This window comes from Pogona vitticeps, chromosome 2 (genome assembly GCF_051106095.1).
Source record: "Pogona vitticeps strain Pit_001003342236 chromosome 2, PviZW2.1, whole genome shotgun sequence".
Lineage (NCBI taxonomy): Eukaryota > Metazoa > Chordata > Lepidosauria > Squamata > Agamidae > Pogona > Pogona vitticeps.
In genome coordinates this window covers 251,994,844-252,011,120 of record NC_135784.1, presented here as the reverse complement: position 1 = coordinate 252,011,120, position 16,277 = coordinate 251,994,844, and positions in this window count along the sequence as shown.

Below are 16,277 nucleotides of genomic sequence, written 5' to 3'. Positions count from 1 at the left end.
GCATTGGCACAGGAAGTCAGTGGAATAAATTTTCCTTTCCATAATCTAGGCATTGATGGCCATGACTCATGCCATAATAGTCAACTAACAACCTGAACCTAGGCCTCCCCCCTTTTTTTTCAGGGAGCACAGTATGATTTGGCCACCTTGGGTTAACAAAGTGATGGAGCTGTCATGTCGAATCTATTTAATAGTGTTCGTCTCCTGAGTAAGTGGAAATTATTTGCAGAGGTTTCCGTGTGGTTTGAAAGAACAACCCCTGAGCCACTAAAAAGACAGGAAATTCTAAGTTAATGTCCCACTTAGAAAGTATAACGAAAGGATTGAGAACACACAGTTATAGTCACCAAGCAGCCTTCGCTGTGGCTTCTGTCCACCTTCTGTGTTATATTTCTCTCAGTCAGCGTTTGTAAAGATAAAAGCCTGAAGTTAGATACAATTTGTGCAAAACTATATAGCTCCGCTGAGATCAATAGTGACCATCAAATTAAATCCACAGCAATCTGAGTCCATGACGCAGGCTCTAAACATTATTGCAGGCACTTTAAAACATTTCTTAGGTTATTGTTATGTGACATCATGTTGCTTCTGATAGATGGTGACCCTGATGGGGTATTCAAGGTACGAGAGTTATTCAAGGTTTATCATTGCCAACCCCAGAAAGTTTCCATGACCAGGCAGGCTTTCCAAGTCCAACAATCTACCCACTATACCACATTGTCCCTCAAAACTATTTGCTATTTGTAACAAGACAATTACTGCCTCTGTGCAGTAAAATTTAAGATCCGAATGAGAGGAAGTTGCAAAGCATATCTCTGAACAAAGCACCCTACACATCATAGAAACGTACATCAACCTGCACCCTCAGAGTTTAAAGAATATAATTGCAGAAATAATTACAGAATTTCAGAAATTACATATCCTGCAGGATATTCCATGGCTGCAAAGCTTCCATGAAGTATAATCTAGGGGCCACATGAGGCCCTCTGGAGTCCAAACACCTGGCCACGACTCCCCAACCCCCTTTCTCAAAGTAGCATATGGAAAGGCCTAAGGCCAAGAACAGTATAAATACAATATGTCTTTGAGAGCAGGTTTAATAGTATACTATCGAAGGACCAGATATATATTCAAATACAAAATATTGCCTGGAATTCCATAAAAGGCCTAGTACTAATAACGGTCACGAAGGCAAATCTTTTCCCGAGAACTAGCCAAGGGAAGCAGCTTAGTCATTTAAAGTAACCCACCCAATCATCCCAGCCCTGATTGTTTGATGTACTTTCTAGCTTTATAGTTTTGATGAAGAGGCTCAGCAAAGAGGTGAAGTTGCAAAACTGTACAGGGTTCCTTGACCTAAGGAACTTGAAGTCAGCAGGTCAGATACAGTGACGGTGATTTATTGATCAATAAACAGAGCCTCTCTTTTCCTGGTCACGCCAGCCTTATTTCTGCAGCCATCATGCTCTCCTTCAAAGAATGTGTGCACTGAACTTTGAGAAGACATCCATCCGCACGGTTGAAACACACAGTAGCCAGGCCTGATATTTTAAACCCTAATGATGTTTTTAATGAATGGCACTGTGCCTATGCTGTAAAGCTGTACTGCAGCATCTCTCGGTAACCAAGAAAGCAACAATTAAAATACTCCAGTACCTTTATTAACTAATACAGTTTGGGTGGCATCTAAAATAAGTATATATTCAGATAAGATGATGATCTGAAACTACATTGTGGAGCCGGTGGTGTGTACTGGACACAGCAACAGACTAGGGCTCAGGAGACCTGGGTTCAAATCCCAGCTTGGCCAGGGAAATTCATTGGCGATGACACTGGTAAAACTACTCAGACATCTCACATACCTTGAAAAGTCCATTAGGATGGCTGTTAAGTCAGCTTCAACTTGACATTAAGCATCATTGAGGAGACACAGTAGCCCCTATTCAGGATTTGGGGAGGAATACATGGTGGGGATGCATATAAACCCATTACAACAGCATTTGAAGCAGACTATATATGTTCATTCAGCTGAATGTGCATACAAGAAATCCTGTAATCAGGAACCCTGCCTTATTACAAAGATTTCTGATCCCAGGAGCTGTATAAGTGTGTTCAGCCTCTTCAGGTCTTTGTGCTGAATGCGCAAATGTGGTGGGGACATTAAGGTGCAGGATTTGCATGTGCAGCCATATCTTTTCCATAAATATAACTCTTCCCATATTCCACTGAACACCAAAACAGGGCAGTTCGGTTTGTATAAATGAGATCATGTGCTGATCCAAGTCTTGCTTCCTTTGAAAAATCATGAGTACAATTATGTCATCATCGCCTCAAGTCCCAACCCCAGTTGGTGAAACCAAAACTAAAAACCCACAACAAATACTGGACAGAGCACCAGAGCAGGAATCAGGAGAACTGGGTTCAAATCTGTCAATGGCAATGGAAACTTACTGGAGGGTGCCAACAGAAAACTACTTCTTGAACATCTCGTATAACTCAAAAACTGTTAGGACCACCATACGTGGGAAGTGACTTGATAGCAGGAACAACACAAACCAAGTTGAGTGATGAGGGAGTGGCCCTTGTGCTTTCTGCCTAAGAGGAATTTTGTGGGGTGCTCTGTGCAGAGTGATGGTGGGGAAAGACACTGAAATCCTCCTACCCCAGCCTTGGCAGCTGACCACACTCCCTTGGTTCAGTTACAGTGTGGAGAAACAGTTTGATGGCTGATCACGCTACTTAGACATTTGTTACCCATCTGGCCTAGACTGACTGGTGGCTGCAAGTCTCTGCCCCTACTCACTCTAATTGTGAAATCAAGCTTGCGAGGGCGGTGCTGGTGGGATTAGATCAGTGGTTCTTAACCTTTTTGAAAGAAACGCCCCCTTGAGCTATTGAGGAAGTTATCATCGCCCCCCTCTTATTTCTTATTATATCTTATTTATTTGTTTATTTATTTATTTATTTATTTGTTTGTTTGTTTGTTTGTTTGTTTGTTTATTTGTTTATTTGTTTATTTGTTTAGGACACTTAAATCCAGTGACCCCTGAAAACAAAATTCAATTCCAAGAAAATGAAATGCCCCCAAAAAGTAACATCTAATGATTTAGTTGCAAGCGAATTTTAAGACTCAAAAAGAAATTTAAAAAGGGCATAAAATGCAGGAACTAAAAATTTCAAGACAAAAACTGAAACTAAATTAAGATAGGAGGAAAATATATATTCATGCACATTGTAAAAAGGCTGCAGCCATCTTCACAGGTTTGGCTTGCTCCAGCGCCCCCTACCGCCCCCCTTCTGCTCCAGCGCCCCCACACCGCCCCTTTTCGTTCTACCACCCCCCTGAAAAATGAAATCGCCCCCTGGGGGGCATTATCGCCCAGGTTAAGAACCACTGGATTAGATGACAAGTGCTGAATAGGGTTCCTTGAAGCAGGTTTCCATACCCTAATTTAGTGTCTCCCCTGAGGATCTTTGGGATAAAGGAAGGCCTCTCACTAGCCACTCCTTTAGGGGTACATATGGCTCAGGGGAACCCTTGCTTGGAGTAGGCCCGAGGTCATGTGCACAAAGCCATGGGGGCTTGTATGAAAAAGGTATAGCAAACCCTGTTCAGCATTTAAACATGTGGACTGTCCTTTGTCTCTAGATCAGGATAGCTTGCAAGACAAGCTGTTCAGGGAGGATTTCGTTTTCTGTTTAGAGCCTTGTAAAGACCTGTCTTCAAGAGTGTAATTTGTTAATTACACAGACAGCCTACTTTTTGCCATGCAGATTCTCTGGGGTAATTAATAAAGTTGCTCTTCCTTATATTCCTTATCTTCCTTATATTACTTATATCTTCTTTTTATTTACAAGATAGAAGGACAATTATTTAGATCATGGGTGAGCAATTCCAGTGTGTCCTAGGTGCAATTTAGTGTATATACGTAGATTTTTACATGCACAAGGGGGGGGGAATGAGAGAGAATTGGAAAACTCACCTGTGGCTTTTTAAAATTGGTGCTAAATGGTTCAAACGCCCCCCTGCAGCTTATTTTAAAAGTGGCTCATCTAGAAAATGGAGAAGGGAAGCAAATCATCTTTTTTACTTGCAGAAAGTTTTTCACTGAGAGTAGGTCACCATTTCAGACTGGGAAGCTGGGATCACAAAACAGTTTTGGAGGGCTTCATTCAGCCCCAGGGCCACACTTTGCTGGCACCTGCTGGAGACAATTCCCAAATCTTTGTCATCTTACGAACACTTACAGCAGCATTGTTTATGGAAGGTGGGCCTCTCCTCCTCTCCTCCCCAGTCTCCACAGCCATGTTTCATATTGCATGGCACAACAGCTCAAGATAACCTCTTAAATGTGAAAAAGTAAACTTAACAGGTGTTGTTAAAACATGAAGCTTCCCCCCACCCCAGTTTTGTATTGAACAGGCTGAAGATAAGTGACATCTGCTGTGAATCTTGCCTCCCAAAGCTGAAAACTCTGGCCACAGTTGTTTACTTTGACGTGGCTGCACTAAAGTGCAATCTTTGAGATAAGGGCAAATTACATTCCCCTCATAACACTCTTTGCTCCCTTTTTTGCTCAGCTTCAACCAATCAGGAGTTCCTTTTTCATAATTCCAAGCAAACAGAATTCCCACCAGCATAATTCTGCAAATCCTGTGTTCTTTTTTTTCTTCCTGGTTTCAGGAGCCCAGACAAGTTTGAGTGATGATGTCACAGCATCACGTAACATGTTATTATTATTGTTATTAATATTATTATTAGTTTTATTTATATGCCACATTTCCCCCAGCAAGGGACCCAAACAGCTCACAATATTACAATTCACACAATTAAAAATACAAGTTAAATATTAAAAGATAAATTAAACTTAAAAATACAATTAAAAGATTAAAACATGAAAATATAAAAATATTAAAATATTAAAATTATCTGCTAAAATGGGGTTCAGGGATTCAGCTATAACTGTTAAAACCCTGCCTGAAGAGATGGGTCTTTAGCTTTTTTCAAAAGGAGAAAAGGGAAGGGGCCATCTTGATCTCCTGAGGGAGAGTGTTCCATAACCTGGGAGCTGCCACCGAGAAGGCCCTCTCCTGTGTCCCCATCAGCTGTCAATGGAACCAAGAGGAGGGTCTCCTCTGCTGATCTTAATCGTCGAGAAGGCACATATAGGGAGATACAGTCCATCAGGTAGCCTGGACCCAAGCTGTATAGGGCTTTATAGGTAATGACCAGCAATTTGAATTGGGCCTGAAAACAGACTGGTAGCCAGTGCAGTTCTTGTAACACGTGTGTTATATGCTCCCTGTAGCTGGCCCCAGTCAGTAGTCTGGCTGCAGAGTTTTGCAACAGCTGAAGTTTCTCAACCATCTTCAAACGCAGTCCCATGTAGAGTGCGTTACAACAATCCAAATGTTGCTATCACAAAGCCTAACCAAACTGATGGGCAATATGTCTTCTCTTCTCTTTGAATTCACTTTGTGAGGAAACAATGTAACGAATCAGTTTGGCAATCATTTCAAAAAGTCAGTTCAGAGTGAGGGTAAGAAGCATCTTCCTTCATCAAGCTTTTAATGAACTGCATTTGGCTATTTTTTAGTTGCTTTCTGTTTTTGGATTCTGTTTTTAGATTGTTTTAGACTTTATTGTGTTATCTTATTCTGCTGTTTACTAATTGTTTGCTATGATTTTTATGAATGTATGAATTTGTATTGGCCTAAATCCAACTGCAATTCCCAACTAGAGTACATTTTGTGTACCAGTTATGGAATAAATCAACATGTAAATTTCATTGAGTGTCGTGACCTTTAGTCTACACTAGCAGTCACTAGCAATTTGATTTAGACCATTGTGCTCATTGCTAATTGCTATGAAACAAAAAATTTTAATAGAAAGGCAGAAAGAAAATATTAAAACTAAGTCAAGAAAATATAAATCTCACATTATATATAGTTTAACATCAAACTAAAATAAAGTGCCCAAGATTTCAGAAACATTCAGTCATGATCTTCATTCCATGTTAGGCATAAAACTCTTGAAGAAATGAAAGTATTCAGTTCAAACCAGATGCTTTTCAGCATGGATGGTTTAAGAATGTACACATCAATATTATTTATATTAGCACCTCTTTTTAAAATGTGACTTGTATTTTGTTCAGACCCAAGCTTGGTAATGACAGACAAAACAAAATGAAACCGTAAAGATGAGTGCATTTGTATATTGCACTCTCTTGCCAAAGCAAGCCACATAAAAACAGACCATTTATAGCTAAAATGCAAGAGTCAGACAGCCCAAGTGCTACTCTTACAAAAATGAAAAACCGTGTGTGCAAGCTGAGAAGTACGGCTTTCAGATGTCAACCCTCTTTGCTATTGTTTATAATGATATAAAAGCATGATACTGAGGCAGTCGGCATACTGCTGCATTCCATTCTTTCTGTCTGAATGACATTTGGATTCTCTACCATCAGTGTCACCATAGAAAGTCCAGAGAAAGCATAGCTGCACAAAATGGTGGACTGAGTCTGAATTATTGACAACAAATTATGTCCTTTATATTCTAGCATGGTAGTGTTGTGTCTCTAAATGCTTGGAGCACCATGAATAAATTAGTTCTTTCCACTGTGGCTCATCATGCCAGAAGGCAGGAGAGATTTAAACACAACTAAGATCAACATTGTAAGTTCACTTGGCCGCCACATCTAACAGTGCTGCCATAAATTCTTAGACTTCTTATTTGGGAATTTAAGAAGGCCCTATAGGCTTCTTGGCAGTTTTTATATAAAAAGATTTCTTCTATAGAGATGTTAAACTCTGGAAACCTTGAGCAATATGCTTTGGTATCATATTCAGTCCATGACTTGCTGTGTCAACCAATCACTTTTCAGAGAAGACCACTGCTGTGAGAATGTCCAGTGCAACAAAGTCCAGATGTGGTTTCAGATGTACTTTTCATTTTACTCTTTAGCAGAATCCTGTCTGCAGCAGCTAAAAGAAAGGCAAATGGTTGTACTGGAATTTAAAGCACACTGTCATTGTCCAAATATATCAGACGTTTTTCAAGGATACCCAGTGTGTTGTAGTGAATAGAATGAAAGACTGGGGCTCAGGAGGCCTGAGTTCAAATCTTTGCTCAGCCATGGAAACTCACTGGTTGTGTGAAACTGGCAAAATCACTCCTTAAATATCTCATGTATCTTGAAATGAAAGCCATATTAGGTTTCCTAATATAGCTCTTGTGGTCCAAAAAGAAAAGTAAGCTTTGCACAATATTGACATAAAATCATAGAATCATAGAAGAGTAGAGTTGGAAGAGGCCTATGAAGCCATCAAATGTCACCCCTTAATCCGGGAATCCAAGTCAAAGTATATCTGACAGATGGGTGTCTAGCTTTCTTCTGAATGCCTCCAGTGTTGAAAGCTCAGCACCTCCTGAAGTAATTGGTTCTATTATTGTACTGCTCTAACACTTAGGAACTTTTTTTCTGATATTCAACTGAAATCTGGCTTCCTGTAACTTGAGCCTGTTGTTGCATGTCCTGCACTCTGAGATGGTTGAGAACAGATCCTGCTCCTCATCTGGATGACAAACTTTCAAGTATTTCAAAATACTATCATATCTCCCCTCAGTCTTTCTTTTTTCAAGGCTAGGCATGCCCAGTTCTTTCAGTCTTTCCTCCTAGGGCTTGGTTTCCATCCCCCTAATGATCCTTGTTGCCCTCCTCTGAACTTTTTCCAAATTGTAAGCATCCTTCTTGAAGTGTAGTGTCCAGAACTGGACACAGAACTCAAGATGAGGCCTAATCAGTGTCTAACGAGGGAAACTAGTATTTCACAGGATTTGGAGACTATACAGTACTTCTGCTAATGCAACCTAAAATAGCTTTGGTCTTTTTTGCAGCCCCATTATGGTTGGTTCATATTCAGTTTGTGGTTTACAACAATTTCAAGATCCTTCTCACTCATGGTATTAATAAGCCACGTATCCCCCGTCTTGTAACTAGAGATGAGCCTCAGTTCGGGGGTTCATGCCCATTTGTTTGGACGGCACCATAAGTGCTGCATGTTCCCTTCCCCTGCCTCCCTGGCCAATTACCCAGACACCAATCAGAGTATGCTCCTCTCCTCCTCCTCCTCTTCAGCTGTTCAACCAGTACTTGGCAGGTGCATAGGTTTGCCTGTCCTGCTTCCTTGTCTGAGTGGGCGATCAGGAAAGGCTGGGGGTAGGCAGGGAAGCACATGCTCCTGCCAAAGACTGGTTGAACAGCTGAAGAGGAGGAAGAGAGGAGCACGTGCCAGCTGGTGAGTGGGGGATCCAGCTAGGGAGGCAGGGGAAGGGACCATGTGGAACCTGTGATGCTGTGTGTACAAACTGGCATGAACCTCTGAACTGAGGTTCATGCCCATCTCTACTTGTAACTGTGCTTTTGATTTCTTATATTTGTACTTATCCCATTAAATTTCATTCTATTGCTTCTGGCCCAATGCTCAAGTCTATCAAGATATCTTTGAATTTTGTTTCTGTCTTCTAGGGTGTTCGCTGTTCCACCCAACTTTGTGTCATCCACAAAATTAAGAAGCATTCACTATACCTCTTCATCCAAGTCATTAATAAAAATGTTGGAGAGCACCAGGCCGTGTGGTGTCCCACTTGTTACCTGCTCCCAGTTTGAGAAGGAACCATGATAAGCACTCACTGAGTCGTGTGAACGTTGCTGAAGCAAAACCAGCTACTAGTAGCTTCTAGCCTGCTTTGCATGAATATTTACATTTGCTGCCCCCTCCTTATGGCTTCATTGTTTTCTATGCCCTGTTTGAAGGTAACTCTGGAAAATAGTTTTCAGCTGTCTGCAAGCCCATGGGACCAGGCTTTCCCACAATTGCAACGTTTACCATGAATTGCAGGATGACTATTTATTTATAAATCTGGAAGATCCCATCTAAGCAATCGAAGGCTTCACTCACTGGCTAGTCACATTGAAAGTCTCATTTCTCACAAAGCAATTGGCCTTTGGCTTCGTATTCTGCCTTATACCTCCACTTATGTGAGGGCTAAAGACTCAATTTTAAAAAGAAAAAAAGAAAATAAAGGCTGGAATCTGGCCTAGATGATTGTCTAAACTGACACTGTGTGGCATATCTAAAATTTTGGGGAAAATGTGTGCAACTGGATAAAATGGCAAGACCACTTTACTATTCATAGGAAGCCTTTGGAGGTAGTTCTCAAGAGATTTGAAGCAAAGTGTCATGAACAAGCGAAAGAATATGCAACTGTTTCTCCATTAGATCTGAACCTGAGTCAGATGTGCCCCTAGATAGCCTTAAACAGTGGCTTGATGTTGTGGTGGACTTGGCAAGAGCCAATAAATTAAGGCTGAATCCTGACAAAAGTCCCTGCAGAAGAGTATTTTCCACATCTGGGAGATCAGCTATCTGTTATGGATAGGGTTGTACTCCCATGGCATGATCGAGCATGCAAGAGAGTTACTCTGGATCCGTCTTTGTCATCAGAGGCCCTGGTGATCTTAGTCTATCAAAATCTCTTCCCAGCTTCACTTGGCACACCTGTTGTGTAGCTTCCTGAATAGGAATAGATTGGACTACACTGATAATGGACCATTATCATGTGCCCTGTGTAGGACTGATCATAAGGTTGTTTTGGAAACTGGGGTCGGTTCAAAATGGTTCCACTGGGTTCTTAATGAGGAGACCTAACAGCAAGACATAACACAACTGGTGAAGCAACTACACTGGCTTCTGAATAGGCCACAAAGGGTTCATTGTTAATAGGCCAGTTCTGGGCCATGTTCGAATAAGGGCACACAGATTGCAACCTAACCTGGTCTGTACCCTTTAGGACATATTCCAATATGGTCCTTCTCTGCACCAGTATTAATGCAGTATTAAGGTAGATCTCTGTCCAAAAATGCCATTGTTGCAAGGAAAGAAACAGAAGCAGCTATGACTTGGGATGAGAGGCTGGCTACACAGCAGCATCAGGACTATTTCTGGCAGAATGTTTTGCTCTTCTGTAGTCCAAACAAAAAATGAGAAGGGAGGAACAACTGTAATGAACATTGGTGGTGGTACCACTGTATTGATAGGAAAATGGAAATCGGGGTCAGGGTGAAAAAGACATTGAAGTCCTGAAGTAATGTTTTGACCTCACCACAAGGTGAGGGTCAAAACAAACAAGGGTGTGTACATGCAACTGTGCACACACTCTCACATCTAGTGGTGGAATTAACTACGATTTTAAGACGTTAAAGAAGGCCAAGCCCAGGCAATATGTGACACTGATGAAAGCCCCTAACTGCAAATAGCTGTTTGTTTGTTTTTTAAAGGTGATATTCAACCGCAACAGCCTGGTGATCTCATTCAGAGACCTACCATCTCAGTGGTTGGCGTGTCCAGGAGATGTCTTGGGATTTATGGAGGGTTCAGCTTTCAGTTTCCTTCTCCTTTGTCTCAATCCTTATACTGTGTCTTACTTTAAAGCTCATTTGCCTTATTTGGCACATTTTTAATTTTATTTTTCCATTCTCGAAGAATGTCAGCTTCTGGGTGCTCTTCTCTCATGGGCAAACTGGGCTAACAGCTTCAGCCTGGGGCTGTTCTGTGACCACACAAATAGTTCTGTATTTGTCTGAGGACAGGGAACATCCCTAGTTATTTGCATATAAAGCCCTAAAGAGACCTCCTTACCAAGTCATGGATCCATTCCCTCTTTGAGGTAACCTGAAGAGGCTGTCCTGGCCACATCACATGACCCTGAGCTCCACATTTATCTGGAGCAGCGCATTTAAAACAGTTCTCAAAATGAATTATGGTAACAGACACATTCCAACAATTTATATTTTTAGATACAATAGCTTTTTTTCAAGAGTTCCTTGTGTAGCCCAACTTTAGTTCACATCTTACTTTGTAGATCATACTCAATGTGATTAGAATTGTGTGAAGGGGAAAAATCTGACTGGCTTGTTCTCATCCATGACATCCTTGACAACTTTGGCAGAGCAATCAGCGTTTGCTTTTCGTCTTGCACATTTCTTTCACATGTTCACACACACAAGGTGGAGGCCCTATTTCAGTACAGAAAGCCACAGAAAGGAAAATTTTTGAAAAGCGGCTTCTCTTTTGAGGTTCAGGCGCAGGACAGTTTACTTCCCAGGTGACGTGTTCACTCCCCTCTGGTGTTGCTTGGGAGTTTCTGATCCATAAATTGAAGCCTAAGGCCTTGCCTTCATTTATTTAAGAGCTCCCAAAAAACTTCATTCTGATGTATCTGATGTGGCATAGAAAATAGGGAATCATCCCGGGTGGGTGCAGTTTTGTGATGCTTCGTCCTGAATAGCCCATGCATTCTGTTTAAAGGGGCTTCAGCACATACATTGAGGCATGGATCATTTTTCACCTCTGCCGTGAACCTGAGCCTTAAAATGTAAATAAACACATATAACTGAGAATCGGTTAATAGAATTATTTGCTTTTTCCCACTTCTCAAATTGTCCTTTCCAGCAAATTGACAACCAAAATAACCAAGTTGCAGACTCATTACTACAAACAGTAAATCACTCAGCCCTGAAATCTGGAAAGGTTTGTGTGAATCTCAGCAATGTGCTTCATCTTTGTCAGGAGCGTTGTAACCCCTTTCCCCAGAAAGGTTATTCTAATGTTATTGCTCACATTCAGCAAAGGAAGGCATACTACAAGAATCAGCTGGTGATAACCTACATATATATTTTACATCAGGGTTTTTCACACTTGTTAAACCACTCATTTAGAAATACCAGGTTAGGGCTCCCCCCCCCCCCCGATTAAAAAACCAAGATCTACAAAAGCATGTGGTTTTTTCCCCCTTTAATTCTGAACTCACAATTCACACTTAGATAATTTTGTGGAAAACTGAAAGAAAGTTTTGTCAGCTGAACAGATTAGTAAACCTGCCAAGAAATTCAGAAGACAATTTGAGAAATGTGGATATGTGAAGTTATGGATCCTTCATAGCCATGTTTTGTTTTGTGGACTATATTGTTTCCCCCAAATCTTCTATGGTTGCTTGTGGCTAAAGACTAAGCTGCAGCATCTGGGTGTGGGAATGTGTTTCTTAGACTGCGATTCAAAATCATCTTAGCCTGCTACTCTCAGCAGTCCTACCAAGCATGCCCAAAGCTGAAAGATGATGGAGTTCTGGAAGGCAATGGTGTTTGCCAGTGAAGGAGCACAAGGACAAATTCAACCAAACTGCAAGAGCAAATAGTGCAAGAAAATAGAAATCCTTTGACATTTGTAAAAAACACGGAACATCAAAACTTGTGTTACTAAGCCCATCTGTAGAAGCAGGAATCCCTTAAGAAATGTTTTGTTTTGTTTATCTTAGCATGAGGTTTCTCAACTCCACAAACTATTTTGGGGGACTTATGGTCAAACAAGGATGTTTTTGTCACACACACTCCGACATATGGCAACCGTGTGGATGAGTAGCCTTTAAAACATCCTGTCCTCAAAAGCTCTGCTCAGCTCTTGTAACCTCAAGCCTATGGTTTCTTTTAGGGACTCAATTCATCTCGTATTTGGTCTTCCCCTTTTCCTGTTGCCTTCCACCTTTTGCAGCATTACTGTCTTTTCCAGAGAATCTTGCCTTCACATGATGTAGGGCATGCTCAAAATAGAACAGCCTCAGTTTCAACATTTTTGCTTCCAGAGATAGTTCAGGCTTGATTTGCTCTAGGACCCACTTGTTCATCTTTCTGGCAGCCTAGGGTATCTGTAATCAAGTGCTGAGGCACACCCATTTTTCCCCCAGAACAACCCATAGTTTCTCATGATCCACATAATCAAAGGCTTTGTTATGGTCTATAAGGTGTAAAGAATGATAGGCACAGGCATAATCTGCAAGTTGATTGTTCAAATACAGCAACTTTGAAGGCTGACATATCTGCAAGGAAAACATTTCATCAGTTTATGATTCCAGAGCTAGCAACTTGACTATTTCGGCCCTTGGATGCAGTGCAGTGAAATCTCTAAACAAAAAAAGCAGGTTTTCATAGATGGATTGAAATTGTTGTTCTTATGTGCTATTGAGTTGCATCAAATGTATGGCAACCGTAATTCAGTTATTAAGGTATGCCAGATATATCAGGAGTGGTTTCACCATTAGTACCACCAGGTGACTTTCCATGGGCAAATGGGGATTTGGACCCACGTCTCTCAGAGCTATAGTCCGACACTCTATCAGAGATGCTACACTGGCCCTGTGCTCACCACACTGTATGCACAACACTGAATTTACATGACCCAAATACTTCGAGTTTGTAGTTTAAACTAGGTCAAAGGCCCTGACCTTGACTTTTGAAACCCCAAACATCTTGGGTTACAATATCATATATCATAATATATCTAGAAACTATTTCCTTCAATTGTGATCATGTTGTCCCTCTTCCGCCCTGTTTTGCATTCCCCATTTCAGAGGTTTTGCATAAGGCTCACCCAACGGACGGTGTTCTTGGTTGTCTCATTCAAGATTTGGAACAGCTATGGTTTCCTATAATACCTGAAGCAGAACTTTTTCCATTTCTCTCCCCTCCCCCACAACATTTCATATCCTTCTGTTTTTCCATTTAAAAAGAAAGAAGGAAAGAAAATAATTTTTAGTTTTAAAATAGTTTATGGCCAGAATCCTATTGATGATTTATCCTTACATAAGAGAAATCACATGAGCTATGATGTCAAATTGCTACTCATTAAGAAGGTGCTGGTTCTGTTCCTGGGCACCTACTATATCACATGATCAGGCATACTCCTCAGAATGCAAATAGAACTTCATTAATTAGCACCATAAAGACATACATGATTTCCTGATGAGTGCATCACCCATAGGATTCTAGCCAATGAGTAAGAAAGTTTGCAAAATATGCTTGGTTTGGATTTCTACAAAGCAAAAAGGCTCTATTGTGTATAAGATTACTAAGCATGAGTTTAAGTGGTACCATATGTGGTGCATTATTATTTCATTCTAGCTGCTACTGACATTTTTTTATACTCTTATTTCCTTTCAAGGCAGTCATAAACAGGTAAGTGTTCAGAATGGATTTAAGTTGCCAAAAAAGTGAAGCTAATCAGGATAGAGTTAAACCTCTTTTGAAGAAAGCAGGGTGGTCACTGAGTTCACCAGCAGAGCTTGAAATAGGAAACGTTTCTGTGGATGGTGCTTCTTGTGGGTGTCCAAAAAGTCCTGTTTAACAACGTGGACTTGACAGATAGGATGCTCAGTGTAAGTCTCTAGGTTTATTGTGGCTGTTGTACTAGAATGGTTACATGATCTTACTTTAATACTATGGCAACCTTAGGCACGACCTTGGCCGCATATTCTGGGTTTCTGTTCTATTGACATTTACTAGAGAAGGCTCTTGCATTTATGCAATGTTCTGATTAGATAAATCTGAATATGTTTCCTACCCCATATGCACATCTTCACCTATTAGTTTCCACATGGTGAGCCAGGTTTCTCCATAATGCCAAGGATCATAGACTACTGAAGACTTTTTTAGACAGAGCAGGCAAAAAGAAGTTTTATTTCTAGGCTAAGAGATAGAAATGACTCGGAGAGTCAAAAATGAAAGAAAGTTCCATCAGCTAAACAGATTAGTAAACCTGCCAAGAGATTCAGAAGACAATTTGAGAAATGGGGATATGTGAAATTATGGATCCTTCACAGCCACGATATCTGTTCTGTGGACTATATTGTTTCCCCCAAATCTTCTATGGTTGCTTGTGGTTAAAGACTAAGGTGCAGCATCTGGGTATGGGGATGTGTTTTTTTAGACTGTGATTCAAAATCATCTTAGCTTGCTACTCTCAGCAGTCCTACCAAGCACGCCCAAAGCTGAACGATGATGGCAGTAGCTGTCTAACAGCATCTGAATTGACAACTTCACCTTTGGTTTATTCCACATTAGATGTTCCCCTTTATTTCCTCATAGCTTACGGTGGCCTAGGTTCCCAGTATGATGCAATAGATAGAGTGATGAATTAGGACTCAGGCACCTGGGTTCAAATTCCTGCTTGAGCATGGAAATTCAGTGAGGGGTTTTGGAACTTATAAAACAATTCCTTAAACATTTCACATATCTTGAAAACCATATTAGGATCACCTTAATTTGGAAGTAGGGATGTGGTGGCGCTGCGGGTTAAACTGCAGAAGCCTCTGTGCTGCAAGATCAGAAGACCAGCAGTTGTAAGATCGAATCCACGCGACGGAGTGAGCTCCCGCCGCTTGTCCCAGCTCCTGCCACCCTAGCAATTCGAAAGCATGTAAATGCAAGTAGTTAAATAGGTACAACCTCGGTGGGAAGGTAACGGTGTTCAGTGTCTAGTCACACTGGTCACGTGACCACGGAAGATTGTCTTTATGGCTTGGACACGGGGATGAGCACCGCCCCCTAGAGTCGGACACAACTGGACTAAATGTCAAGGGGAACCTTTACCTTACCTAAGTTGGAAGCAACTTGATGGCATGTAACACATGATAAAACATTGCCCTATTTGACACAGAGGAAAAATCGCATAAGAGATGCCCCCTTTCTCGAAGGCCTCTGTCATTCAGTTGATCACGTGGCCAATCATGAAGTTCAAGATGAGCCACACAATTGCCCTTCAGCTCCACATTTCCCCAATAGCATACTGGCCAAAATACTTCTCTATAAATACATGATATGATCTTGTCATTAATCAGATTTCTACTAAGCCAGGATGACATAATCTCACAATGCACAATGGGCTGAGCACCAGTCTTTAATCACGCCATACACTTAGGATCCACAGTATTATTTGGCGTTCATGTTCTAAAAAGTATTCATTCATTCCTTTAAAAAAAGAGAACATTCCAAGGGACAATTCCAAAAAGCCACAAGGAGGGCTGAATGTAGTAAAGAAGGCCGTGCCAGCAATACTTTGTGCTGGTTTATTGATTGATTCAGGGTAGCCAGAAACAGCCACATTTTTCCTGTGAACAGCTCCACTCAGCTCTGCTCAGGAAATAAATGCAAGACAGGGCTGCTTATGAGAGCTCCTTTAAACTGGTTTTCTTGTTTTCCTTTACACACTCTGCTCCTTTTTATCCTGACCCTTTCTTGGTTGCCAGCATTACTGCTCAGATTAGTAACCAATTCCCAGTTTTGAATATTTGGCAGCTTGAAGTCTGTGGTTGTTCCTTGGAAGAGACAAAGGCATGAAACCCTATCCACGTTCCTCCAACAAAGAACATATTTAGTAACTGTGGG